At 38.2% G+C, this 16,071-nt stretch overlaps 1 protein-coding gene and 1 long non-coding RNA gene across 4 annotated transcripts in view; one reads left to right on the top strand and one right to left on the bottom strand.

Moving 5' to 3' along the window:
- The window catches only part of LOC139954652 (interferon-induced very large GTPase 1-like), a 287,324-nt gene that overhangs the window by 72,431 nt on the left and 198,822 nt on the right, over positions 1–16,071 (top strand). The window lies entirely within an intron of this gene.
- Positions 10,993–16,071, bottom strand: part of LOC139954791 (uncharacterized) — a 7,666-nt gene continuing 2,587 nt past the window's right edge. Inside the window, exons 3-4 of one of the 3 annotated variants that reach the window (XR_011788182.1) lie at positions 15,877–16,039; positions 10,993–15,209 (exon numbers count right to left, since the gene is read on the bottom strand). This is a non-coding gene — a long non-coding RNA (uncharacterized lncRNA). The remainder of the gene's footprint in view (positions 15,210–15,876; positions 16,040–16,071) is intronic. The other 2 variants (XR_011788183.1, XR_011788184.1) reach the window with 2 other exon arrangements.

Here is a 16,071-nt window from a genome sequence, read left to right as displayed (position 1 = left end):
TGTAATTTAGAAGCGTGCTACCTACAAGGACTGAATGTATTGTCATTGCCAACAGTGTGCATCCAAAAACGGATTCCAGTTAACAAAGAAGACATTGTTACTCAAGATGATGTTAGAAAATGGCCCTACTTGAGAAGAGTCTCAATAACAAACTCAAAGGCAACATAAGTTGGATTGCTTATTGGACAAAATGCCCATAAGGCATTAGAACCACGGAAAGTGGTTAACAGCCAGGGTGATGGACATTATGCTGTGCGTACATGTCTGGGATGGACTGTGAATGGTCCAATAACGAGTGACATGGTTCATGTCAACTATAAGTCAGTTTACGGACCATATATGAATGTAAACTTCCCAGTTTACTTACGAATTTAGTGGATTTCAGAAGAGATACCTGAAAACTCTAGAAATGATCACCTACTTCTGCAACATTTAGATAAGTCAGGAAAGTTGGTGAACGGTCACTATGAAACAGCCCTACTTTTTAAACAAGAAAATTCATGCATGCCAAACATCAAAGACCTGGCTATTCAATGGCCTACAAACATAAAACGTCGTTTCCAGAAGGATCCAAAGTACTTTTTGGACTACAAAAGTTTCATGCAAGGGCTGCTGGATAGAAGCTATGCAGTTGCAATAACAGATGAAGAGACACTTCGTGATGATGGGTAAGTGTAGTATGTTCCTCACCATGGAGTCTACCACCCTCATAAGAAAAAATACGTGTGGTATTCAACTGTGCAGCCAAATTTAAGGGAGTATCATTTAATGACAAACTCCTGCAAGGCCCCGACCTTACACATTCATTTGGTTGGTGTCCCTTCTTCTTTTAGAATGGAGCCAAATGCCCTCATGACAGACATCGTAACTATGTAATACCAAGTTCGAATGCAAAGGGAGTTCAAAAGGGCAGTGTGGCCTCTCACGCTTCGTGTGGTGGCAAGATGGAAATACTGACGGACCCTTACGAGCATACAAAATGATGGTGCACTTGTTTGGTGCGGTTTAATTACCGAGTTGTGCCAACTATGCGTTGCATAAAACTGCAGATGACTTTGGAGATGGTTTCGATATACTTACCGTAGATGCTGTAAAGGAAAAAATTCTACGTAGATGATGACGTCAGTTGGAAGCGAAGAGGAAGCTATTATTCTGATGAAACCATTGAGGGAATTAGTGGGCAAAGGAGGACTCCATTTGACCAAATGGGTCAGCAACAGTATATTGGTCTGGATACTATTCTCAAAGGTGAAAGAGCCGAAGGGATCAGGAGTTTAGATACGGAGAAAGACCAACTACCTATTGACAGAGCTATTGGAGTACCATGGTGTGTGGAATCAGATCAGTTTCAATTTCGAATGACAGTGAATGAGAGGCCATACACCAGAAAAGGGATCCTATCGAGAGTTACTTCAATCTATGAACCATTAGGCTTTTGTGCCTAATTTGTGTTAGTGGCAAAAATAATTCCCCAAGCTCTTTGCAGAATGAATTTGGCTTGGGATGACGATGTTCCAGACGAGCATTTGAAATATTGGAAAAGATGGTTGTTAGAATTGCCAAAGTTGAATGACTACAAGGGCAATGTATATCATAAGTCATATGGTTATGAAATGTCAGAGGGACCCAGCTACACCTTTCCAGTGATGTTAGTGAAAGCGGCTACGGTGTTGCTGCGTATGTTCGTTTCGTGAGTGAAGAGAACCAAATTCATTGTGCATTTGAGATGGGGAAGACAAGGGTTGCCCCCTCAATCAAATCACCATTCCACGGTTAGAGCTCACGGCGGCTACAGTTTCTGTGAAACTCTTCAATGCCTGAGAGGTACCTGCATATCAAACTGGACAGGGTGAAATTTTGGACAGACAGTACCTCAGTTATTCGATACGTCAGTAATAGTTCAGAAAGATGCCATACTTTCGTAGCCAACAGGGTTGCCATTATTACTGACGCTCTCCAGCCAAGTCAAACTTCGTATGAGGAGTGTCCAGAAAACCCAGCTGAAGACGCATCGAGAGTTCTGTATGCAGACGACTTAATTCGATGCCATAGGTAGATCCTTGGACCAGATTTTGTTCTGGCTGCATGAGAATGAGTGGACCCTTAAGTCAGCATTTTGAGCGAGAAATACTTTTAAAGACACAGAGGTTAATAGGAAGGCAGCGGTTACGTCCACCACCGTAGCACAGAACACCATGAATGAGTTGATCAGCAAGTACTCAAGCTGGTTCAAGCTCAAGTGTCACATTGCATGGATGTTAAAACTGATGTCAGTACTTAGGCAGCTAAGTAATCTAAGTGTAAAGAGATGAAAACATAGGCATGACAGACAAATGAAATTAAATATGAAGTTGTCTGTCTCCGACTTGGAAGAAGCGGAAGTTACAGTTGTGAAGTTCGTTTAGAATCAAGCATTTCCTAATAAAATTGCTTCCATACGAGACGACTCAAAGGGCGGATCTGTTGAGAAGGTAGCCCTATCTACAAGCTGGATCCGAGATACAAAGATGGAGTGCTGAGAGTAGGAGGATGACTCAGTAGGTCAGCCATGCCTGAATGTGAGAAACATCAGTGTATTATCCCAAGAAATATATTGATCCGAGATGATGATGAGGGAAATCTATACACAGCTACACCATATAGGAAGAGCCCTGACTCTGTCGCATCTGCAAAGAAAGTATTGGGTTGTGAGTGCGCATGCATTGGTACGTAAATGCATTAACCATTGTATAACATGTCGGCGTTTGCGAGCAAAGGCTGGTTAACAAAGGATGGCTGACTCACCGACTTCTCTTATTACTCCTGATGAGCCACCCTTTTCAGGAGTGTGCATGGAGATCTTCAGAACTGTCAATGTCAAGCAGGGACGCTGATTAGTGAAAGATATGCAGTGGTCTTCACATGTTTTGCAAAACGGGCGGTACACTTGGAGGTAGCACATGCTTCGACACCGATTCCTGTATCAACGCACTCCGCACATTCATAGCTAGGAGAGGTTCACGTTGGTGAAATTTGGTATGATAATGGAACAAATTTGGTGGCTACAGATAGAGAGTTGAAACAGAGTACTCAAGAATGGAGTGACCCAAAGATTCGAAGTGAAATGTTACAATTCAATGTTGACTGGAAATTCAGCCCACCAACTGTTTCACACTAAGGTAGAGTCTGGGAACATCAAATTAGAACTATGAGACAGATCCTAAGTGCTCTATTGCGGTCACAGACATTAAGTGATGAGAGCTTGCTCACCTTTTTTTGTGTAAGGTGGAGGCATCAATAGACACTCGTCCTTTAACTACTGTGTCCCTCTACTTCAACGATGACCACCCCAACTCCCACACCAAACCACTTACTTCTTCTGAAAGGCAAACCTAATCTCCCACCTTGAGTCTTCGTCAAAACAGAAGTCTACGTGCGACGGCGTTGGAGACGAGCGCAATTTCTTAACGACCCCTTTTGGAAGAGATGGCTTCGTGAATACCTACCTCAACTTCAGCAGCGTTCAAGAGTAGTTGGAACCAAAGAGGACCTTTAAGCCTAGAGACACCCGAGAAATGCTTTGTTAATGAGACGTATCACCTCAGTATCCCAAGAGGTCAGGTGGGTAAACGTAAAAACTGCTTCCCGTGAACTAGAACGGCCAATAGCCAAACTGCGCCTGTTATTAGAGGCTGATGAATAAAGCTAGCTGTATGTATCTGTCAATTTTAGCCAATTGCCCTTGTATAAAGACCGCGAAGATAAGATATGATCTAAATTTACAACTCCATGTGAAATTTCGTACTTTTGTTATGTTTACCTGACATTTTAGAATGATTTAATTTGAGCATTGAAGCAAGTTTGGTATTTCATTTTTCAGTGAAATCATGCATGTAAGCTACCAATTTGAGCCACGGGCCCTAGGGTAAAGTGGTGAAGACCAAATTGTCTCTTGGTTGAAGCAAAGTAATTATGTAATTTGTAATCAATGGATTCAACTTTTTGTTCGTTGTATTGTGTTTTGGCTTTGTGTTTTCTACAAGGTTTTTAGCAATTTTGATTTTAACAAAATAGTTAGTTTGTTTTCCTTGTTGTATATTCATTGCTCTATTTGAAGATGGTTAGAATAATTGTCAAACATGCTTTAATTTGCACAATAAAGGGCCGGTGTAGTGGCAGAGCTGCTTATAAGGCCTTCCATGAAGGCTTTTCTTTTAGGTTCATCGGGTGCTGGAAACTGACAAGCTAACACAGTATTTACGAGCCAACTAAGTTGCACCATTTTCATCCTATGTTTATAGATTAAGTTCGAGAATTTTCGTGTGTTTCGACATTTCTTTTAGAGTCACATATACTAACAGTTTAGTATGATACATGTTTGTTGTTTGCGTTGTTTTTATTAGTCGGTTTCCTAGCTCCGTGCCCGGACATCACATAGATCATTTCTAACTTTTTATTGTTTAAGTTGTTTCAGATTGTTAAAGTGAGTCATTAGGGTGAAGCATGAGATGTTGTGATTAATTGTTTGAATACCATGCTGTTGATATTATATGCCATTCAATATGAGAACTATAGTAGTTGCTAGTTGCTTAATGTCTTATATTGTCTAGAGATGTCACATATATGGTAGCCTATGTACGCCAACTGTGTTAGAGTTCTATGTTCTACAATGTGTATCACTTAGAGTCATATTTGATTTTCCTCAGTGTTTAGTTGGTTCTGAGGAACAAGAGGAAGTAGACTTGATGTTTCGGTCCTTGAGTGGAGAATTTTTCTCGATGGGGATATGTTGTTTGATACTATTGATTATACTGTTGTTCGTAGACATGTAATTTTGCTTATAGAGTTCCTTAATCTAAATTTAGCTTGAAAGTTAAAATTTAGTGATACATTTGGTGAGGTGACTAGCAGCTAGCTGAGTAAAAAGGGTGGCTAATTGATTGCTCAGTTGTACCTTCTAAGGAAAGTTTCTGTATTTACCTTATTATTAATGCATCTTTCAGTCAGAGCTATTTAAGTGACATCGCATCGTTTGCTGGCAAATTCTTAAAAGCAAGGATGAACTGGGATATGTAGGCCAATGCAATGTTGTATTGTACTTGTTATTGTTCATGTTGGGTAACCTAGAGTATAAGTTATGAGAGAAATTACCTTAACGGAGGATCTAATTTGTGAACTTTGTGAAAGGTACCTGGTTACTATTGGTGATAAGTTTAAGGAGGTATTATGGCATAAGAGAACAAGGTATGCTTGCGTCAGTTATATCAGCTTTTTGGTTTAGTTATTTTTTCAGTTAATCGCTGGCTCGCTATCAAGGTTGAGCGCATTAAAAGCAAAAAGGTATCCTAAAGAAGAGTCTGAGTCATTTTTTTGGTGAAAGGACCGTGTATCATCATTTAGTTGAAGTTTACACCAAGCTTCTAGCTTACTTCAAAAGGCATCCATCACAACTATTGGATTAGTGTCGCTCTTGAAGGTGGCTCCTAGACTCTTAATAATAACTATCTGTAGGGACGAGAATATATACTTCTAAAGCTTCCATGGGGGGTGACCTGTTAAGTATCTTTTTAAATAATATATATTTTCAGAAGGAGATATGCCTCCGTTTCCTAACAAAGAGTATAGAGTGCACTTACATCCTGGGTATTTCAGAGGGTCCCTATCAAAGTACCCGGTTTGGGTAATGGAATTCTGTTAAAATTCACTTGTTCTGACAACACCCTGCAACGGTATCTACTTGATTATTGGAGTCCAAAATACGAGGCGAATACATCATGGTCATTGAGACAGGAGCGAAACTTACAGCAGACACAGATTATGATGTCTTCCAGACGGAACAGGAATCCAAGTAACAGTTGCACCTGGTACAATACTTAACGAAGATTGAATAATGACCTACAATTGTAAACATTGAAATTACGCCCTGCTAAATATTTTAATCCTAGACTCCCGTCTAGTAGAATCTTTGGCTAAAAATCACTAACGAGAAGACGTGGACATCAAACATTTCACTTTGTATCACTTTGTTACAAAATGAGTATCTGCCGATGCAGTCAAAATAAAAGGAGTAGCAGCAGTGAACTCAATTTTGATGAAAGACAACAAATTGCACAGCAACCATCCTTTCTGATGGGTAACGGTGAATTACTCCTTGGCAAAGCTAGGACCTTAACGACCGACGAATTTTTCAGCCGAAGAGATGCTGACGGCCTCTCCAGCGATGAACCGGAGGAACCCCACCCAAACAACCTAGACACTCGGTAACAGATTCTGATATCGACTGAAACATTCCAGCAGAGGAGGGATATGATGATGAGTGTGTTCACCAGCCTGATGGCCACGGTTTAGACATGAGGAGTTTAGTGGAGCATGTGCTGATCCAGAAACAGAGGGGTTTATACCAGGAGTATGCAGCTAATAGGGCAGAGGCCCCAAAGAGGGGCCTTTAATGCATCAAGGCATCAATGTTACTTGCGAAAGAATCGTTATGCCGACGTCGTGTGCTACGATCTGTCCAGAGTGTGCTTGCCTCCTATATAAATGAAGACCCGTTCTCTGATTACATCAACGCAAACTACGTAGATGGCTACAAGCAAAAGAATGCGTCTATTGCCGGGTCTTTTACCAAAGACCTACTCCGATTTATTCAAAAGTGCATGGAGAGAAATAAGGAGAAAAGCTGGCAATATTTGCCGGCTGAGAAAGAAACGACAAAGGACTACAGGACATTCAGGGTTTCAAACTTGGAATGAAATTAGTACAAGACAACAATTCTCAGAAATGTTACAGCTTCCAGAACCCCTTGGAGTTGGCTATGGCTTAGATATATATATATATATATATATATATATATATATATTCCATAGAGTAAAATAAGAGTAAGTATTCCTATTACTGACATGTGCTGATGTGCTCAAAATAGCTGGCATCCTAGCAGTTTCCAACGCTTTGTGAAAATACCAAAACTACTGAGAGGTTTGCAGTTCCACTGTAAGCTAGCCAATATAAACAGTGAACAAAATTAGAAATACTTCCTACTCATCTCAGTATACACAGCTGTGAATATAGAACAAATTGTGCATTATGCTCTATTTTAAAACATTGCACAACCAGTCACTGCGTTTGGTCCCAAAAACCTAATCGGTCTAAAAATTTGAACTACTGTTCACCGATTTGAGATCTATTGACCAGCTGGACAGGGTACACTATAAAACCTTTTCAATCTAAAATCTGGAGAAAGATCACCAGACAGTGGTGTAACTAGGTCAACGTAGCCAATGTGGTTTCCAGGGGCCTGGTGCCAGAAGTGCAAAAGAATCAATTCAAAGCACCCATCTACTGAAGCTGACCTACTAAAATAGACATAATTATCTCTTGATGCCCTTGATGCCAACTTGAAAAGAAATCCTGACCTCAACAGGGAAAGAGACGTGCGAAATTTATAAACTTTCTCAGTCAAGTCCAAACCATGGTTGGTTTGTATGAAGTTGGACTACCATGGGAGCTAATTTATGTTTTCCGCACCACTTATGTATATGCCACTTCTTCCAGACACCTGAAAATCTGGTTCAATTTCGATGGTTTAATGGTTAATTGTTTTGACACTTACCTGGTTATTGAAACCTGAAGTGTACTTTCCTTCCTTTGGGCTTTTTTTTTCTGTGAATGTCCATGGATACAGGGAAGTAAGTCAGAGACATACACATATCTATTTCTGACCGATATCCTCAATATCTACTATCTTTAGAACTGAGCCATGCACATCATTTTCTTTTCTCTTCAAAAGGTTAACTTAAATGATCCCGAAACCAGCTATTAGGCGATCTTTTTCTCCGCCTGTAGTTAACAGTTTTTGACAAAAGTTTTCATACTGTGCTGATAAGGAAAATAAATGGCTAATCATCTGATATTTTCTCACTGTTATGGTAATCACATTAATGGTAAGTGTAGAACAGTATTAGTTATGCTTCAACAACCTCACAACTTATGGAAAACATTACAGATTAGGGAATACTCTTTCATCTCTATCCATTCTCACTAGTTTTGTAAAAAGTTTTAACGTTTCGGTCCATGACGTAGGCCAAACCATTCATAATTCATGTTCGCCTTTATATACAGAACTTTAACGTGGAAGGTAATGCGACCCAATTGTCTCTTGGTTGACGCAAAGTAATTATGTAATTTGTAATCAATAGATTCAGCATTTTGTTCGTTGTTTTGTTTTTTGGCTTTGTGTTTTCTACAAGGTTTTTAGCAATTTTGATTTTAACAAAATAGTTAGTTTGTTTTCCTTGTTGTATATGCTCTTTTGGAAGATGGTTAGAATAATTGTCAAACATGCTTTAGTTTGCACAATAAAGGGCCGGTGTAGTGGCAGAGCTGCTTATAAGGCCTTCCATGAAGGTTTTTCTTTTAGGTTCATCGGGTGCTGGAAACTGACAAACTAACACAGTATTTACGAGCCAACTAAGTTGCAACATTTACATCCTATGTTTATAGATTACGATCGAGAATTTTCGTGTGTTTCGACATTTCTTTTAGAGTCACATATACTAACAGTTTAGTTTGATACATGTTTGCTGTTTGTGGGTTTTTTTGACGAACTGAAAGGTTGTACATCGCTTTGTAAATAAATGTTATATCCATTTAGTTACTACGGACTTTCGTCAGTGTGTTATTACGGACTCTCGTCTTTGTCTTCGTCGAACTTTAGTTGGTTTCCTAGCTTCGTGCCCGGACATCACATAGATCATTTCTAACTTGTTATTGTTTAAGTTGTTTCAGATTGTTAAAGTGAGTCATTAGGGGGAAGCATGATATGTTGTGATTAATTGTTTGAATACCATGCTGTTGATATTATATGCCATTCAATATGAGAACTATAGTAGTTGCTATTTGCTTAATGTCTTATATTGTCTAGAGATGTCAAATATATGGTAGCCTATGTACGCCAACTGTGTTAGAGTTCTATGTTCTACAATGTGTATCACTTAGAGTCATATTTGATTTTCCTCAGTGTTTAGTTGGTTCTGAGGAACAAGAGGAAATAGACTTGATGTTTCGGTCCTTAAGTGAGTAGAGAATTTTTCTCGATGGGGATATGTTGTTTGATACTATTGATTATACTGTTGTTCGTAGACATGTAATTTTGCTTATAGAGTTCCTTAATCTCAATTTAGCTTGAAAGTTAAAATTTAGTGATACATTTGGTGAGGACTAGCAGCTTGCTGAGTAAAAAGGGTGGCTAATTGATTGCTCAGTTGTACCTTCTAAGGAAAGTTTCTGTATTTACCGTATTATTAATGCATCTTTCAATCAGAGCTAATTAAGTGATATCGCATCTTTTGCTGACATTTGTGATTCTTAAAAGCAATGATGAACTGGGATATGTAGGCCGATGCAATGTTGTATTGTACTTGTTATTGTTCATGTTGGGTAACCTACAGTATAAGTTATGTGAGAAATTACCTTAACGGAGGATCTAATTTGTGAACTTTGTGAAAGGTACCTGGTTACTATTGGTGATAAGTTTAAGGAGGTATTATGGCATAAGAGAACAAGGTATGCTTGCGTCAGTTATATCAGATTTTTCGTTAGTTATTTTTCTGTTAATCGCTGGCTCGCTATCAATGTTGAGCGCATTAAAAGTAAAAAGGTATCCTAAAGAAGAGTCTGAGTCATTTTTTGGTGAAAGGACCGTGTATCATCATTTAGTTGAAGTTTACACCAAGCTTCTAGCTTACTTCAAAAGGCATCCATCACAACTATTGGATTAGTGTCGCTCTTGAAGGTGGCTCCTAGACTCTTAATAGGAACTATCTGTAGGGACGAGAATATATACTTCTAAAGCTTCCTTGGGGGACCTGTTAAGTATCTTTTCAAATAATATATACTTTCAGAAGGAGATATGCCTCCGTTTCCTAACAAAGAGTATAGAGTGCACTTACATCCTGGGTATTTCAGAGGGTCCCTATCAAAGTACCCAGTTTGGGCAATGAAATTCTGTTAAAATTCACTTGTTCTGACAACACCCTGCAACGGTATCTACTTGATTATTGGAGTCCAAAATACGAGGCGAATACATCATGGTCATTGAGACAGGAGCGAAACTTACAGCAGACACAGATTATGATGTCCTCCAGACGGAACAGGAGTCCAAGTAACAGTTGCACCTGGTACAATACTTAACAAAGATTGAATAATGACCTACAATAGTAAACATTGAAATTGCGCCCTGCTAAATATTTTAATCCTAGACTCATGTCTAGTAGAATCTTTGGCTAAAAATCACTAACGAGAAGACGTGGACATCAAACATTTCACTTTGTATCACTTTGTTACAAAATGAGTATCTGCCGATGCAGTCAAAATAAAAGGAGTAGCAGCAGTGAACTCAATTTTGATGCAAGACAACAAGTTGCATAGCAACCATCCTTTCTGATGGGTAACGGTGAAACACTCCTTGGCGAAGCTAGGACCTTAACGACCGACGAATTTTTCAGCCGAAGAGATGCTGACGGTCTCTCCAGCGATGAACCGGAGGAACCCCACCCAAACAACCTAGACACTTCGTAACAGATTCTGATATCGACTGAAACATTCCAGTAGAGGAGGGATATGATGATGAGTGTGTTCACCAGCCTGATGGCCACGGTTTAGATATGAGGAGTTTAGTGGAGCATGTGTTGATCCAGAAACAGAGGGGTTTATACCAGGTGTATGCAGCTAATAGGGCAGAGGCCCTAACTAGGGGCCGTTAATGCATCAAGGCATCTATGTTACTTGCGAAAGAATCGTTATGCCGACGTCGTGTGCTACGATCTGTCCAGAGTGTGCTTGCCTCCTATATAAATGAAGACCCGTTCTCTGATTACATCAACGCAAACTACGTAGATGGCTACAATCAAAAGAATGCGTCTATTGCCGGGTCTTTAACCAAAGACCTACTCCGATATCTTCAAAAGTGCATGGAGAGAAATAGGCAGAAAAGTGGCTAATATTGGCCGGCTGAGAAAGAAACGACAAAGGACTACGGGACATTCAGGGTTTCAAACTTGGAATGAAATCAGTTCAAGACAAGAAATCTCAGAAATGTTACAGCTTCCAGAATCCCTTGGATTTGGCTATGGCTTAGATATATATATATATATTCCACAGAGTTAAATAAGATTAAGTATTCCTATTACTGATATGTGCTGATGTGCTCAAAATAGCTGGCATCCTAGCAGTTTCCAACGCTATGTGAAAAAACCAAAACTACTGAGAGGTTTGCAGTTCCATTGTAAGCTAGCCAATATAAACAGTGAACAAAATTAGAAATACTTCCTGCTCATATCAGTATACACAGCTGTGAATATAGAACAAATTGTGCATTGTGCTCTATTTTAAAACATTGTACAACCAGTCACTGCGCTTGGTCCCAAAAACCTAATCGGTCTAAAAATTTGAACTAATGTTCACCGATTTGAGATCTATTGACCAGCTGGACAGGGTACACTATAAAACCTTTTCAATCTAAAATCTGGAGAAAGATCACCAGACAGTGGTGTAACTAGGTCAACGTAGCCAATGTGGTTTCCAGGGGCCTGGTGCCAGAAGTGCAGAAGAATCAATTCAAAGCACCCATCTACTGAAGCTGACCTATTAAAATAGACATAATTACCTCTTGATGCCAACTTTAAAAGAAATCCTGACCTCAACAGGGAAAAAGACGTGCAAAATGTATAAACTTTCTCAGTCTAGTCCAAACAATGGTTTGTTTGTGTGAAGTTGGACTACCATGGGAGCTAATTTATGTTTTCCGCACCACTTATGTATATGCCACTTCTTCCAGACACCTGAAAATCTGGTTCAATTTCGATGGTTTAATGGTTAATTGTTTTGACACTTACCTGGTTTTGAAACCTGGAGTGTACTTTCATTCCTTTGGACTTTTTTTTGTGAATGTCCATGTGGTAGTAAGCCAGAGACATACACATATCTATTTCTGACCGATATCCTCAATATCTACTATCTTTAGAACTGAGCCATGCACATCATTTTCTTTTCTCTTCGAAAGGTTAACTTAAATGATCCTGAAGCCAGCTAATAGGCGATTTTTTTCTCCGCCTGTAGTTAACAGTTTTTGACAAAAGTTTTCATACTGTGCTGATAAGGAAAATAAATGGCTAATCATCTGATATTTTCTCACTGTTATGGTAATCACATTAATGGTAAGTGTAGAACAGTATTGGTTATGTTTCAACAACCTCACAACTTATGGTAAACATTACAGATTAGGGAATACTCTTTCATCTCTATCCATTCTCACTAATTTTGGAAAAAGTTTTAACGTTTCGGTCCATGACGTAGGCCAAAACATTCATAATTCATGTTCGCCTTTATATACAGAACTTTAACGTGGAAGGTAATGCGACTCCTACCTAACTGTAAATCCAATGCATTTCAAGGACGGTCAGCTAAGGCTAATGACGTATTTTATGCTCTTTCATGCTTATGTATATGAGTATTCATGAGATGCTGATTATGTTTACTGTTTAAACTTAAATCCTCTTTTTCTTTGTTTATCATTCCCAGCCAGTTATACGTTGTTCATTTATAGTTGTATAATTACACTTTATGTATATTATAATTACTTGTTAGACTCCAGCTAAACTTAAAAGTGTGAGTTATTGTTTGTTTTGTATTGTGCATTGAATTTATAGTTACACTATTAACCTTAGTAAGGATGTTGTCCGTATGTAGAGTACTGGTTAGAATTGAATCTAAACCACACTACCAATGAGTTTGGTAGCTCGATACATTGTATCATCAAACAGTGTGTTGCTTCGAAATGTCTAAAAGAACAGTGTTTGTTATTCAAGTGTTAACCAGCCCTTCTACCCTCTTCCTTACGCCTGGAACGAATTGTATGTTTGTTTGATGTTTTTAGTATTGACATACAAATCACTAGTTGTACAGTTTCCATAGTATACAGTAAACCTATATTTCACTTGATATAAGATGACAAATGTGATTCAACGCTTGGAGACATATGTCACGCGCTCTGTGACACAAATCTGCATCTCACTTAAATGGGAGATGATGGTCTCCTGGTTGTCTTCGAGTAAAGTGGAATGACTAGGGGAATATGGGAGATAGGGTGTGATGGTTAAAGACGGTGTTTGTTCTATCTTTCCTAACATGGTCAGCTCATAGCCCTTTACATGCAATAGTTTAGTATGTAAAACCGTGGCCTGCGCGATAATGATAACTTAAACCTTGCAATTAATTTACACCTAAACTCCACATATGGATTCCTGTCATCATTTATAGGCTACGGCAACCATCAGATTGCCCAACAGTGCTTTTATATCTTCAATTACATGTAAAATAAAGAATAAAGCTGAGCCTTTAAAGTAACGCAAAGCCCTAGGTTTCCCTAACAAAGCAATTTTGCTGAATTAATTTTTAATTTCTACGTGTAAATTTCTAAAACACGAGATCACCAAATTAAATATGTTTAGATGCAACTTGTACAATAAACCCCTCCCCACCAGTTAAAACAATATGAACATATCTATTAGTGTATTTTAGTGTATATTAGTGACTCTTCAGATAAAGGTATTTTAGTCTTAACATTTGAAGGCTTTGCCTTAAAGTTTGGTCCTCATAAAGTATATTGAGTCTATTTTTAAAACAACACTACTGAAAATTCATTTAAAAAAAGTAGAAATGCTAGGGTATGCTTTATTTTTGATATGTTACAACGTACATTCACAGTGACTCATTTCTAATTGCATTTATCTTATGAAAATTTGCGAGATTTGTAAACTAAGACTCCTGTGGCAACCCGACCCAACGTCCAATACCTCTCTGCCTATTCATCATACATCTCTAGTGATGACAATGCTATTATTGACCTTTTTTTCAGCTTCTATAATTCGATTTGCAAAATGCTTTTACTCATAAGTTGGTCGTCCTTGAAATCATAGAAAATCATAGTGTAAATACCCTCAAGGTTAATGAGTTTTCCTATGCATGTCTGGTTAGGGATCGCTAGGGTGTAATGGACCTTTTTTCAGAAGCCATCATTTGGTTACATAAGGGATTTTTGATTTTTTTCTTAGTCTTCTGCATATATGGTACTGTCATGGTTAATTTGTTCCTATGTTTGTTGACTATGCAGATCAAGGTATTTAAGTTTCCATTTTTTTAAGTGATTCGTATTAAAATTTGTTCCTTATATAATAGATCGAATCTCTTTCAAACATGTTGATACTAATTCATAATAAAAATTAGTATGGTAAAGTTTATATGCTATTGTGAAACTTAAACTTACAGGAAGTCTATGGTCTTGTTGTTAATGTTATGCTTATATTACTTTTAACTTTACTATACACTATATATTCAGCACACATTTCCATCATGATTCCATTTTGTGAAGATAACATGACAGATGTTATCAGGAATCTTACTTTGGGTTTCATCTATCAGAGTGCGTTTACTGTAATTGAATTTGTGTCACGGTTACACTGGTATTCAGCTCAAATTTCTACCAACTCAATCCATGAAAGGAGTAACATTTTATTATTAATACTTACGTCATATCTGACGGCAATCTCCAGTAGATGTATGGTAGATCTCTGTAGTAGTCTACTGTGTGAGCCTCCATCGATAAGCACTTCACGAGAACATAGATGCATGACGGTGTCACTGATTCCATCTACCTCACCAGTTTGTTCCAGAATACAGAGGATGGCAAACTTACCACCGTAAACTTACCACTGTCTTTTCTTCCCTTCAAGTATTTGATTATGCTCTTCCCTACTGCTGAGTAAATGCCACAGGTGAATTGATAGAGGTGCTTCAGCTCAAATGAATCTCTTGTAGCAGATACAATTATTTCCACCAGTCTAAAACACGCAATCTATTCACAAAATATGTTATGGTAGAGCCCTACGTTTGTATGTCTGTAGTAGCAGTCTGTTCGTTTGTCTCATCAGACATTTCTTCCTCTACTAAGATACCAACTGCAATATAATGTTGACAAAACCCTTGACCTAGTCGTGTACAGAATCCATCCTTACGCCATGATAGCTGTTGGTTTTCATCGAAGAGACCTTCAATTGCTACTTTACTTAGTTCAGTGAATATCAGCTCATATGTAACATTTTCTGGTTTCGTGTTCCTATCCATTGATTTATTGCTCTTGTGAATACACTTCATCATGTAGCGGAAAAACTCTGTAACTGAATTAAATGTTATATGAATTAAATGCTTTACATGAGTTATGTGAGAAACATAGCAAAGAAAAGAGGCACCTGACATAATTCATCAAGGATCGGGTTAGATTTTATAGCGAGCTTAAATTGAGCAAAGCTTTCTTGATCTTCCCCAGTAACAGCCTTGCGAATGTACTAGTCACGTGTTTTCCGTCAAAGCCAACTAACCTAACATATTTTGTATTTGATTTGTCATAGACCTCATTCGGAAGATATCTGCTTGTCAGCGTAACATCAATATTCTCCTCGTGAGGATACGTTCTACGTCGCTTCCGGTAGCACCGTCACTACCAGGAAGCTCATCATACTCGTCCAGGAGAACAGATTTCAATGATATATTTTATATCAGTAGATTTGATTCGAAGACCTGAACGCTGATTGTATGTGTGTATATATATATATACATATGCATATGCATAGGCATAGGCAAGGCATATTACATTTTCATTTACATTATATTTACATTTGCATATACATATAGATACACATTTATATAGTTTAGTATATCAGTACATAGCCTATTTTATTAATGACGTGTTTAGTATATCAGTACATAGCCTATTTTATAATGACGTGTTTAGTATATCATCAGTATATAGCTTCACACCATTACTGCCTTATGTGCGTTACTTACCAGTACAATCATCGCATTGTAGATTTATCATCCAGAGTAGAATTTAAGTCTAGAATCCGTTAATCCTTAAATAACAGAAGAAAATCACGGAAGAAGAACATACGGAAACGGGGAAGAAGAACATCCAATTGACAAGATGGAGCTTTGCAGATCATGTGATGTTCTGAAATACGAACATGGACACTAAATAGATAT

Source organism: Apostichopus japonicus, chromosome 17 (assembly GCF_037975245.1).
Source record: "Apostichopus japonicus isolate 1M-3 chromosome 17, ASM3797524v1, whole genome shotgun sequence".
In the NCBI taxonomy this organism is placed as follows: Eukaryota; Metazoa; Echinodermata; class Holothuroidea; order Aspidochirotida; family Stichopodidae; genus Apostichopus; species Apostichopus japonicus.
Note: the sequence above shows the minus strand (reverse complement) of the source record. Positions and strands in the feature narration are given on the sequence as shown.